This window comes from Rattus norvegicus, chromosome 2 (assembly GCF_021556685.1).
Source record: "Rattus norvegicus strain SHRSP/BbbUtx chromosome 2, alternate assembly SHRSP_T2T, whole genome shotgun sequence".
Classification (NCBI taxonomy): domain Eukaryota; kingdom Metazoa; phylum Chordata; class Mammalia; order Rodentia; family Muridae; genus Rattus; species Rattus norvegicus.
This window is the reverse complement of record NC_141535.1, coordinates 170,568,378-170,582,570: the sequence shown is the minus strand read 5'-3', so window position 1 is coordinate 170,582,570 and position 14,193 is coordinate 170,568,378. Positions and strand designations below refer to the sequence as shown.

At 39.9% G+C, this 14,193-nt stretch overlaps 1 long non-coding RNA gene across 1 annotated transcript in view; it reads right to left on the bottom strand.

Annotated features, from left to right (window-relative positions):
* Positions 1–303: 303 nt before the first annotated feature.
* Positions 304–14,193, bottom strand: part of LOC147996317 (uncharacterized) — a 39,027-nt gene continuing 25,137 nt past the window's right edge. Inside the window, exon 4 of the long non-coding RNA XR_015675924.1 lies at positions 304–1,520. This is a non-coding gene — a long non-coding RNA (uncharacterized LOC147996317). The remainder of the gene's footprint in view (positions 1,521–14,193) is intronic.

Sequence of the window (14,193 nt, the reverse complement as noted above, 5' to 3'; positions counted from 1 at the left end):
TTCCAAGGTACTCAGCAGAGTAGGTGCTTTGTACCCTTTAGGTCCATCAATCATTCACCCATCTGTTTTGCCAATCTTATGAACCAATGCTTGGATATGATGTACTAAGTAGGGCCAAAGATGAATTAAAGAAAATACCTGATTAGGGTAACTTTTTAGGTTCTCTGAGGAGTTTGTAGTTTGATACAGAAACCATAAAAGCAGTGTCATCAACGTCATCAGTAGGGTCCTGATTGCTACAGGAAAATCAGTATGAAGAAAACACCACTAAAATGAACCCCTTAAAAAAGTGATTAACTTTTGCAAAAACAAGAAAATTCATATTTTTATTTTTCAAAAGTGCACTTTAATATTTTCTTTATAGTAATCCATAGATTCTGGGGATTAAACTTCAGTCACTGGTCTCCATGGCAAGTTTGAGCCATTTTGGAAGTTCCACGAACGGTGCATCAAAGAACTCCCTTAACCTGCATAGAGTTCTACAGGTTAAGATGAGCAATTTCAGTTCAGAGCTGGAAAGACACTACCACCTCTGGGGTAGTCCGGATGAACATGGCCCCAATAGCTAATAGGGACTGGCACTATTGATAGGTGTGGCCTTGTGGGAGGGTAGGTGTCATTGGCAGATGGGCTTTGAGGTCTCAGAAGCTCAAGCCAGGCCTAATGGTTCACTATCTCTTCCTGTTGCCTTCAGATTCAGATTAAAACTCTCAGCTTCGGGGCTGGGGATTTAGCTCAGTGGTAGAGCGCTTACCTAGGAAGCGCAAGGCCCTGGGTTCAGTCCCCAGCTCCGAAAAAAAAAAATAACCAAAAAAAAAAAAAAAACACCTCTCAGCTTCTCCCAGCACCATGTCTGTCCACATGTCACCATGCTTCCTCCCTTGATGATAATGGACTAAACCTCTGAACTGTAAGCCAATCCCAATTAAATTTTGCTTCTTTATAAGAGTTTCTATGGTCATGGTATCTCTTCACAGCAATAGAAATTCTAACCAAGGCTGAGGAAGGATGAAACTCTAGCATGGATCTAGGGAGTAACTTTATTCATGGAGATTGACTCAGTAAATATTTTCCCATATAGAAACTTTTGGTTTTTCTCAAACTCTTTGTTGCAGGAATTTTTGTAATGTATATTTGGATAGTAACAGCAATCAGTATCATTGGTAGTAATCTACTACCAAGAGTAGATGAAACCAAGACTGGGAAGGTGCTGGATTAAAAGCAATCTTGAGCAAAAAAGTAAGTAGGAAATGACTGTGCTCACAAGATGATGTGCATTGTAAATTTCTCAACAGGCATCATTTACACATTGACCAGGTCAACATCAGCTGCAGCCAGACTAGTGGTGTGATGGTTATGCTCCATGGACAGCCTTATTAAATTGAGAAAGATCTAGGGCATTGGCGAGGCATGCCTTTGAGTGTACCTCTGTGAAAGCATTTCCAGAGAGAAATGGAGAGAAATTAATGGAGGCAGATGATCCTCCCTGAAGATGGGTTAATGATTCCATGGACTTGTGTCTGTAAGTGAATAAAAAGGGAAAAAAATATAAAGACAGGTGAATTGCAGTGCTCATCCCTCGCTACATCCTGTTGTACTGAGAAGAAAACATGCAGCCATACTTGCCAGGAAATGTTCCTGAGGCCACTGCTCCTCCCACACCCCCGCCATGATGGACCTTACCTTTAAACTGTGGGCAAAGATAAATCTTCTTGATCTTGTCAAGTTTTTAGTTACAGTGGCCAGAAAAATCACTAATACAAGTGATTATCACATATGTTTGATAGTTTGGGAGTCTATTTCTGACTCTCCACCCAAAATATTTGTTTGATTTTCTAATTCTTAATTTAGCAAGCACTCATTATATATTGGCTTCCAGCTATCCCGAATCCTATGATACTCTTATCATGTTGCTTTTCTGAACTCCCAATCCCTCCAGGTTCCTAGGATGAGAGAATTTTAGATTTTAAAATGCTGTTTTACATGCCAATCCAATAAGGAAACCATAAAGATGCCATCTGGAGTAGCAGTCCACTGAGTCTCTTCTGCAAGCTGTTGCTTGCATCTGAGGTGGAAAGTTCAAAATCTTTGGTAGACTATGCACACACATTCTTGATATTTTTCATGATGCAAAGATACAGTATAAATCATCCTGGACATTTATTAAGTACATGTAGTATTAAAATATTTCTTAAAGTCTTTCTGTAAAGTGGTTTAAAAAAAAAACGGAGACAAACCAATAAAAGCGAGAGGGAAGAAGAGCATCAGATTAAAAGGAACCATGTCAAGTTCTCTGCTCAATTGGAAGAAAACAGCAGCTTAGGAGACACTTCTGGGGACAGGAATAGAATGTGTGCTGGCTTTGCAATGATGTGCTTTATCATTTCATGAAACTACACCGAAAACAAGGGTAGTGTGACCTCCGGAAGAACTCAACACAGTCTGAGTCCTGCGAAGGCCTCACTGTCAGTTTTGGTTTGACTTTTCTTTTTTTTTTTTTTTTTTTTTTTTTTGGTCTGACTTTCTTCCTTGGGTCTATCTTGATCAGCAGTTCTCAACCTATGGTTCACCACCCCGTTGAGGTCAAATTACCCTTTCATAGGGTTCACATATCAGATATCTTGCATATCATATTCATAATAGTAGAAACATTTCAATTATGGAGTGATGACGAAAATAATTTCATGGTTGGGAGGGCTCCACAAATGAGCCACAGTGTCCATTTGTAACAAGGGAACTTAACTGGGGTCCTGCTTGGTGCTGTGACTCAAAAACTTAATGTCAAATGTCAGCTCATGATCCTCTAGAAGAAATCCAGACACCTTCCCTCTGTCTGTCTTTCTCTCTATCTTTCTGTCTGTCTGTCTCTGAATCTCTCTCTCTATGTCTCTCTCTCTCTCTCTCTCTCTCTCTCTCTCTCTCTCTCTCTCTCTCATAGCTTCTTCATCTTCAAAACAAGAAATATTTGCTTGTCTGAATTAATCCTGAGGAAGGAGGAGACCTCACATGGAGCAAGTTCTTATAAACCAGGCATGGAAATGGTGCACACCTCTTTTGCTCACATGCCAGTGAGTAATCAGGCCATAGTTATATCTGTCTGGCTAAGAAATGTTGTGTAGGCAAATATACAGGATGAAGAAGAACTAGGTGTGGTGAGATCTGAGTACAGAAGCTCATGCCTATAATTCTAGCACTCAGGATGCTGAGGAAGGAGGACATACAGTTAAGACAAGCCTGGCACACCTATGAGATACTCTATCACTTACACAAATATTAATGAACACTTATTAAAAGTATCCATGCTGTGTAATTCAAGAAACAATAAAAGGAATTATTAGCAGTCTGTTTATCTACTTTTGTCATATGAAGGTGACCTACTTGTCTATCTTTGAACTCTGAATCTCATTAATGATCTTCTTTAATTCCAGATACTGTTTTACTAGATATATTAAAAAATGGCTGGATATCTTTTAGATATGCTCGACTTGTACATATCACATGCACAGTAACTTGGTTTGAGTGGTAAAACGTCATTATTCTCTCATGCATGTACCTGTATAGTATATAAAAGTTTGTATAGTGAGATGCATCAGTGCATATGTACCTTTGTAAACAATTTTCACATATGCAAATGCATGCTTTTGCTTAATATGCATACTCTAAAGATTAGGAGGTTATACAGTTTAAAGTTTGTGGCAGAGACAAGACAAAGCCATATTTTCAGAACTTTCTCATTAATTTTCAAAAGCAAGTGTGGCCCTTTTGCTATTATAATAAAATTCCTCTTTGGGGCATGGTATGTTACCATTAAGTCTCTTAAAAAGATAAATTGAAGTCTGGAAAACTCGTGCCTTTAATTGTTATTGCAGCTAGAACTATGTTCCATGTAGATAAAATCAGGGTAGCGAGAATAAATTTGGTTAAGGTGGCCTCTAATTTAGTAGCAGGTGTCCTTGAAAACAGGATTTATTGATTCAGAAAGGCAGAGACATGCATAGGGCACGCACCAGAGGAAAAGAGAAACAGCTTGAAGGATATGACAGTTCAAGGAACCCTAATGTTTGCTGGCAATCTCCAGAAGCCAGGAGACAAACAAGAAATAGATTCTTCCTCAGAAGAATCTCAAAGAGTCAATCCTGCCAACACCTTAACTTCCTACTTCCATCCTTCAGGACTGGAGAGAATCACTGTCTGCTGTTTAAGCCACCCACTCCTATTGTAATTTGTTGTGGCAGCTCGAGAAACTCACTCATAAATCATCTGTTGACTTATGGTACGGATGCCTTCCTCCTATAAACTTGCAATGTACACATTTTCATGCATATAAAGAGAGGTATGGACGTTGTTAGGACCGTGGCGCTGCCTATTGCCAAAACCTGGGATAACAGCTGCTTTCATAAAATCACCTTCATTGTATAAACAATCAATTTGGAGAAGACTTTCTACAACTCAGCCATTGTGCAAACAAAGGAGCTTCTGTTGATTCAAATTACTTATATTGGTCTGTCCTGTGACAGGGCCATCAGGTTGCACTGTATGCACGGGAGAAACAGACCATGTATAAAGCAGATGTACTTTGCGATTCATGGAATGTGTCAGTAGAGTTTTGCTTTTTTTCTTTTCCTTTTAAAATTTGTTTTGTTTAACATTTATTACATAGTGCCTCTCTCTGTGTGTGTGTGTGTGTGTGTGTGTGTGTGTGTGAGAGAGAGAGAGAGAGAGAGAGAGAGAGAGAGAGAGAGAGAGAGAGAGAGAGAGAGAATATGTGCATACATGTGCGAGTGTGTGAGTATGCAACTATGTAGATGTGACTCAGTGTGCATGTAGGAATCAGAGAGAGTTGGTTCTTTCCTTCTGCCATGTGGGTTCGGTGGACTGAACTCAGGTTCAACAGCAATCTCCTTTACCTATTGAGCCGTCACACAGGCCAGAGTTTTGCTTTTTTTATAATGCACATTCAAAATTATAGTTCACAAACTAGCAACGCCTGTAGATCTCTATTCAGAAAGCTAATTCACTAATGAACTGGATGGACCTCTGTACTAGTTACTTTCCTGTTGATGTGATAAAACACCATGAGTAAGGAAATTTATAGAAGAGAAGATTACTAGAGCTTACATTCCAAAGGGAGAAATGTCTGTCATGGTAAGAAAGTATGGCAGCAGGAATGGGCTACTGGGAGCTCATGTTCTTTACAGCAAGCACAAGGCAGGGAGAAGGAACTGGAGATGGAGAGGGCATTTAATTTCAAAGCCCACCACTGTTACCTGCTTCTTCTAGCAAGGCTCTGTCACCTAAACCTCTGCAAACAGCCCCATTCATTTGGAACCCAGTGTCCAAATGCCTGAGACTATGGTAGACATTTCTTATTCAAATCACCACAACTCTCTTACCAACCAGCAAGAGGGTGCTGCCTGAAGTGGTGTGGCCCTCACTTTCCAACCACCAAGTCCTCTCCATTGCAATAAGTCACACACTCAATGCTTAAGAATGGGAGGTAGAGGCTTATGAGGGATTTAAGAGAGGGAAGTATAAATACTTGTTCCCTCTCTTCCTTCTAAGAACACACAGTTCACTTCCAGAATAGAGTTCACATTCAAACAGCTCCCTGCTTCTTTGGAGATACTGAGATAGGCAGCTAAATGCTTCAGTAGCATTTGAAATTCTGCATATAGTTAAAATCACATTTATGGACTTAAACACCTCTGTGTGTCCTTCAATGTCAGTTTCATGGAAGAGCATGTACTCATCAAATGCCAAATCCTGATTTACCTGACAGTAAGGATGGATTAACTGAGGTGACACTTCTCAAGAAAAGTGAGTGTAGAGTAGCTAGAGTAACAAGAGTCTTGACACGGAACCAGAAAGTATTAAGACAGCATTGACTGCAATGTCATCCATCATCCATCTTTTGAAGCCTCAGGCAATGAGTGAAAAACATTCCCAGAACTGTCTTCTGAATGAACACTTGCTACAGACATGTGTTACATTTTAATGGGGGCATGGCTAGAGGAGAAACTGTTTTCAAACTATATAGTCAACAGGAGTGTGGTGAAGTTTCCTGCAGAGATGGAAAGAATTACATTGTTGACCACATAAATTTAATTTGGGATATTTGACAGGCTCCTGTGATCTATTTCCATGTGGTTTATAGTCTTGGGGACTTTGCTTCTATCGTGGCCCCTTCTAACTCTTTATCCTGATGGTTGGTTTGTTGGTTTAAGTAAGTACCTTTGACAAGGGAATTCTTAGAAGTAAATTGTGTGTAATATAATGTTTATACACAATATATGAGGAGGAAGGAGAACTAGTGTTAGAAAATGGTAAAAAACAGCACATGAATGGAGTGTGAAGTTTATACATGAAAGCCTAGTTAAACTAAAAATGAAATATTCAAGTAATGAATCTTAATTTTTAAAATTTGTCATTGTTCAGTGTATGCATTTTTAAGGTTCTGACAATTGCTCATTTTTATGAGGACTTAAAATTTTATAAAAACAATTATAAAACTCAAGGGAACAAAGTAAAATGTAGATTCAATATTTAAACATGTTTAAAAAGGTAGGGCAAATTTTGTTTTGTTTTTGAATACTGTGTTTCTCACTTGGACCTAGTAATACAGAGGGAAATGACACAGGGTATAGAAAATGGTTTTATTCTCAACCAAGATCTAGTTTCTATCCATTGTTTTCTAATAAACCTACTCCATTTGTTATAATTGTAATGATTTGCACAAAGCAAGGCCTTGGAAGAGCCTATTTCTCTCTCTCTCTCTCTCTCTCTCTCTCTCTCTCTCTCTCTCTCTCTCTCTCTCTGTGGTGTGTGTGTGTGTGTGTGTGTATGTGTGTGTGTGTGTGTGTTAACTTCCTATTTTAATAAGATACAATAATCAATTTAAAAGAAATGTGGTGGTTTGAATGAAATATTCCTCATAGTCTTGGGCATTTGAACACTTGTCTCCCATGAGTGGCACTCTTTGGGAGATGTGGTCTTGCTGGAGGAAGTACATCATTGGGAGTGGATCTTGAGGTGTCAAAGATTCAAGTCATTTCCAGTTAGTGCTCTCCCCTTCTTATTTGGAGTTCTAGGTGTGAGGTCTACCATACCAGCCACAATCCTTCCCTACTGTGGTAATGGTGAATTCTGTCTCTATGGACCTGTAAGCTTTAAACATTTCCTTCTGTAAGCTGCCTTTGTCATGGTGTTTTATCACAGCAATAGAAACCCCACTAAGACAGAAGTTGGTACCAGGGAGCTGGCTATTGCCTCTGACAATGCTGACTTTGGAAGGAATAGGAAAGACTTTAGTACTGTGGACTAGAAAAAGCTGTTAAATGCTATAAATGCTTAAAAAAATAAGCTTTAATGGGCCATCCTAGTTGGAGCCCACAAGCTAGTACTGAGAGTTATGTGGACTTACAAGAGGTTTCAGAGGGGAACAATATGAACAACTGGCTAGAGACCATTCTTGGGATATTTTGATAAGAGATGTGGGTACCCTCTGCCTATGTCCTAATAATTGCCTGACATTAACATTTGAAAGTAACAGAGTATTTTCTTTGGCAGAGAAGATTTCAAGACAGTATAATATTAGTTATAGTTATTAGTAATAACTCTTATCTTGGTCTATAATTTTTTTAAAAAGCAAGAGATACAAAAAGAGATACAAAATACAGTGTGAATTGGTACCAGGAAGCTGTGTTAGAATACAGGGAAAGGCATCCTCTGGAAAGACCCTGTCCAGTTAATCTTCTAACCAATGAAAGGAGAAAGTCTAAGGCATTTTATGCCCCTAGACCAGAATATCACACAGAAGATACTGAAAATTTGTGATTTAAGAGAGTCACGGTCTATCCCAAACTGGCAGTGCAACTTGGCCATGTTGTCCAGGTAGTGTCTCTGTGTTTCCTGAGAACCACTGAGTCCAGGCAATATATAAAAAGGGAGTGATTGCATGGAAACTCCGAGAGGGTAGGAAACCCTGAGATTCTATAGCATCCAGGTGTGGAAATGAAGGTTGGATTGCACTGGAGACCCCCAAGATATTCAAGTTGGCAGAGCTATAGGAAATCTGCTAAGGGGAGCTGCATGCAGGGTATGAACTCAGCCCAAAAGAGACATGCGTGTTGCAGGAAGAAAAGCTGGGGAGAAAAACCAACTAAGACCTTTGACATTAGACACGGAACTATCGGATTTGGAGTTGGCTCTGCTGGGTTTTGGTCTTTCTTTGGTCTGGTATTCCCTTACCATGCTCTCTTTCCTTCCTTTTGGAAAGAGAATACATAATCTGTGCTATGTATCCTGGAAGTATGTCACTTGCTTTTCTGACTTTATGGGGATTGCAATAAAAGTTTTCGTTGAGTCTTAATTTTGGATTCTGGACTTGTAAAGAGTGTGTGATATGAAAGACTGACTAGAGGGACTTTTAAAGTTGAACTAAATGGATTTTAATTATGATATGGCAACAATCATATTGGAGACAAGGAGTAGAATGCAGTGGTTTGAATGAGACAAATCCCCCATAATTTCAAGAATTAGAATACTTGGTCCCCAGTTGGTGGCAGTGTTTGGGAAGTTTAGGAGATGTGGCCTTGTTGGAGGAAGTATGTCACAGGAAGTGGACTTTGTGGGTTTAAACACTCAGGCCTCTTAGAGTTGCCTTTCTATTTCTTATGTATAGTTTAAGATATGTGTTAACAGCTCCTTCAGCCACCATGCCTACGTGCTGCCATGCCTTCCACCCATAATAGACCCTATCTTTCTAGAGCAAACAGTAAGCCCCAATAAATTGCACAGTTCTAAGTTGCTTCTGCTCATGTGTTTTATCAGTGCAATAGAAATGTAACTAATAGAAAAATATGACAGGTGTAGTTGGTTCACAGTTTTGAAGGTTTTAGACCATGGTAGTCAGCCCCACTGCATTTGGCCTGTGTTAAGACAATAAAACATGTTGTGGGCACACAGTGGAGGCCAGCCTCTCACTACGTGTCTAGGGATGAAAGAGAAAAATATTAGTGTCCCATGGTTCCCTACAAAGACATTCTCCCTTTGACTTAATCTCTTCCACTACATCCCTAGGCTACACTTTTAGGAACACAGTCTCTACCCCCTGTATCCTCTGCCACCTTCAAATAGCACCATAGCAGACAAGTCTTTAGCACGTTAGCCTTGGGAGATTTCCAAATCTAAACTGCAACTAATGAGTATTTGTTGGAAGGAAGCATTTGTTGGGCAGGAAGATGGAAGTCACCAGAGTCACAGATCGACTGTAATTACTCTGGTGGTTCTGAACATAGCTTCGTTTTTTTTTTTGTGGTTGCGGAACTTGGAGAGGAAGTGAAACTTTCAAAAGTAAAAGGCTGAATTTCTGGAACCTCGCTGATCACCGGACCACAGCTCCTTGCTCCCAAACCATGTGGGAGAGAAAGCTGATTGCCCAGACATGTGGGCAATCCTGAGACTGCAGGGCAGGAGAGACTGCCACTTCTGCCCACCTTTGCCCACATCCCTGGCCCAAGAGGAAACTGTATAAGGCCTCTGGGCACAGGAAGAGAGGGGCAGTCAAGCTGCAGGAGCCCTGCAGTCCAGACTGCGCCCATATCTGACCAGACCTGGTCAAACAGCTCCCTGCACCCAAATTCCATGGGAGGGAGAGCTAGACATTCAGAGGGGCAGACATGCCTGAGAAACCAGAGGAGACTATTCTCTGCCCACATTTCTGACTCTAGAGGAAATCATCTAGCACCATCTGTGCCCCCTGCGCACAGGGATCTAGGAGAAGTAGGGGCAGGCCCTTCTGGTTCCTGCCCACAGGGACAGCCAAAAGCCAGTGGACAGGAATGAGAGCAGAACACTCTGTTCCCATAACTGGTTGAAAGAAAACAAGAAAACGGGTCTACAGCACTCCTGAAACACAGGCCTATAGGAAGGTCAAGCCACTGTCATAAATAGCAAAACAAGTAACATCAGAGGCAACCTGATGGTGAGAGGCAAGCACAGGAACCCAAGCAACAGAAACCAAGACTACATGGCATCATTAGAGCCCAATTCTCCCACCACCAAAGCAAACACTGAATATCCAAACACACCAGAAAAGCAAGATCTAGATTTAAAATCACAATGATCATGATGATGGAGGACTTTAAGAAAGACATAAAGAACTCTCTTAGAGAAATACAGGAAAACACAAGTAAACAAGTAGAAGCCCTTAGAGAGGACAAACAAAAATCCCTGAAAGAATTACAGGAAGACACAAACAGGTAAATGAATTGAAAATGGAAATAGAAACAATAAAGAAAGCACAAAGGGAAACAACCCCGGATATAGAAAACCAAATGAAGAGACAAGAAGTTGTAGATACAAGCATCACCAACAGAATATAAGAGATAGAAGAGAGAATCTCAGGAGCAGAAGATTCCATAGAAATTGACACAACTGTCAAAGATAATGTAAAGTGGAAAAAGCTACTGGCCCAAAACATATAGGAAATCCAGGACACAATGAGAAGATCAAACCTAAGGATAATAGGTATAGAAGAGAGTGAAGTCTCCCAACTCAAAGGACCAATAAATATCTTCAACAAAATCTTAGAAGAAAACTTCCCTAACCTAAAGAAAGAGATGCCCATAAACATACAAGATGCCTACAGAACAGAGAGTGTGTCCAAATTAACAAAATCAGAAATGAAAAGGCAGACAAAACAACAGATTCAGAGGAAATCAAAAAATCATCAGATCCTACTAAAAAAAGCCTATATTCAACAAAACTTGAAAATCTGGAGGAAATGAACAATTTCCTACAAAGATACCAAGTACCAAAGTTAAATCAGGAACAGATAAACCATTTAAACAACCCCATAACTCCTAAAGAAATAGAAGTAGTCATTAAAAGTCTTCCAACCAAAAAGAGCCCGGGTCCAAATGGGTTCAGTGCAGCGTTCTATCATACCTTCATAGAAGACCTCATACCAATACTATCCAAACTATTCCACAAAATTGAAACTGACGGAGTGCTACTGAATTCCTTCTATGAAGCCACAATTACTCTTATACCTAAACGACACAAAGACCTAACGAAGAAAGAGAAATTCAGACCAATTTCCCTTATGAATATTGACACAAAAATACTCAATAAAATTCTTACAAACCAAATCTAAGAACACCTCAAAACAACCATCCATCATGATCAAGTAGGCTTCATCCCAGGGCTGCAGGGATGGTTTAATATATGGAAAACCAACAACGATATCCAGTATATAAACAAACTCAGAGATAAAAACCACATGATCATTTCATTAGATGCTGAAAAAGCATTTGACAAAATTCAACACCCCTTCATGATAAAAGTCCTAGAAAGAATAGGAATTCAAGGCCCATACCTAAACATAGTAAAAGCCATATCCAGCAAACCAGTCGTTAACATTAAACTAAATGGAGAGAAACCTGAAGCAATCCCATTAAAATCAGGGACTAGACAAGGCTGCCCACTTTCTCCCTACTTATTCAATGTAGTTCTCAAAGTTCTAGCCAGAGCAATCAGACAACAAAAGGAGATCAACGGGATACAGATTGGAAAGTAAGAAGTCAAAATATCACTATTTGCAGATGATATGATAGTATATTTAAGTGATCCAAAAAGTTCCACCAGAGAACAACTAAACCTGAAAAACACCTTCAGCAAAGTGGCTGGGTATAAAATTAACTCAAATAAATCAGTAGCCTTCCTGTACACAAAAGAGAAACAAGCCGAGAAAGAAATTAGGGAAACAACACCCTTCATAATAGTCCCAAATAATATAAAATACCTTGGTGTGTCTTTAAGCCTCTGAAGAAAGAAATTGAAGAAGATCTCAGAAGATGGAAAGATCTCCCATGCTCATGGATTGGCAGGATTAATATAGTAAAAATGGCCATTATACCAAAAGCAATCTACAGATTCAATGCAATCCCCATCAAAATTCCAATCCAATTATTCATAGAGTTAGAACAATTTGCAAATTCATCTGGAATAACAGAAAACCCAGGACAGCTAAAAGTATCCTCAACAATAAAAGGACTTCCGGGGGAATCACTATCCCTGAACAGTATTACAGAGCAATAGTGATAAAAACTGTATGGTATTGGTACAGAGACAGACAGAGAGACACGTGGAATAGAATTGAAGACCCAGAAATGAACCCACACACCTATGGTCATTTGATTTTTGACAAAGGAGCCAAAACCATCCAATGGATAAAAGATAGCATTTTCAGCAAATGGTGCTGGTTCAACTGGAGGTCAGCATGTAGAAGAATGCGGATCCATCCATTCTTATCACCCTGTACAAAGCTTAAGTCCAAATGGATCAAGGACCTCCACATAAAACCACATACGTTCAAACTAATAAAAGAAAAAGTGGGGAAGAATCTTGAACACATGGGCACTGGAGAAAATTTCCTGAACAAAACACCAATGGCTTATGCTCTAAGATCAAGAATCGACAAATGGGATCTCATAAAACTGCAAAGCTTCTGTAAGGCAAATGACACTGTTGTTAGGACAAAAGAGCAACCAACAGATTGGGAAAATATTTTTACAAATCCTACAACAGATAGAAGGCTTATATCCAAAATTTACAAAGAACTCACAAAGTTAGACTGCAGGAAGACAAATAACCCTATTAAAAAATGGGGTTCAGAGCTAAACAAAGAATTCACAGCTGAGGAATGTTAAATGACTGAAAAGCACCTAAAGAAATGATCAACATCTTTAGTCATAAGGGAAATGGAAATCAAAACAACCCTGAGATTCCACCTCACACCAGTGAGAATGGCTAAGATCAAAAACTCAGGGGACAGCAAATGCTGGCGAGGATGTGGAGAAAGAGGAACACTCCTCTATTGTTGGTAGGATTGCAGACTGGTGCAACCATTCAGGAAATCAGTCTGGAGATTCCACAGAAAATTGGACATTGCACTACCTGAGGACCCAGCTATACCTCTCTTGGGCATATACCCAAAAGATGCCCCAACATATAACAAAGACACGTGCTCCACTATGTTCATAGCAGCCTTATTTATAATAGCCAGAAGTTGGTAAGAACCCAGATGCCCTTCAACAGAGGAATAGATACAGAAAACGTGGTACATCTCCACAATGGAATATTACTCAGCTATCAAAAACAATGACTTTATGAAATTCATAGGCAAATGGATGGAACTGGAAAATATCATCCTGAGTGAGGTAACCCAATCATAGAAAAACATACATGGTATGCACTTACTGATAAGTGGATATTAGCCCAAATGTTCGAATTACCCTAGATGCACAGAACACATGAAACTCAAGGAGGATGACCAAAATGTGAATGCTTCACTCCTTATTTAAAAGGGGAGCAAGAATACCCTTGGGAGGGAACAGGGAGGCAAAATTTAGAACAGATGCTGAAGGAACACTCTTTCAGCGCCTGCTCCACATGTGGCCCATACATATACAGCCACCAAACTAGATAAGATGGATGAAGCAAAGAAGTGAAGGCTGATAGGTACTGGATGTAGATCTCTCCTGAGCGACACAGTCTGAATAAGGCAAATACATAGGCGAATGCCAGCAGCAAACCACTGAACTGAAAATGGGACCCCTGTTGAAGGAATCAGAAAAAGGACTGAAAGAAGTGAGGGGGCTTGAGACCTCATATGAACAACAATGCCAATCAACCAGAGCTTCCAGGGACTAAGCCACTACCCAAAGACTATACATGGACTGACCCTGGACTCCAACTGCATAGGTAGCAATGAATAGCCAAGTAATGGCACCAGTGGAAGGGGAAGCCCTTGGTCCTGCCAAGGATGGACCCCCAGTGAACGGGATTCTTGGGGGAAGGGCAGTAATGGGGGGAGGATGGGGAGGAGCACACCCATATAGGAGGGGAGGGGGAAGTATTAGGGGTATGTTGGCTTGGAAACCGGCAAAGGGAATAACATTTGAAATGTAAATAAGAAATACCCAATTCAATCAAGATGGAAAAAAAGGGTGGATTTCTGATTCCATGTATGCATTAATAAAGCTTATCCCCTTGGTCTGCCAGTAATTTTTATCCCTCATTTTTTAGAGATCTAGAAAATGAAGAAACTTGAATGAGTTTTATTTTTAAGAAAAGAGAAGAAATAAAACCCAGAATCTCTAGCTAAGAATTTCAAAATGATTTCTCGGAATT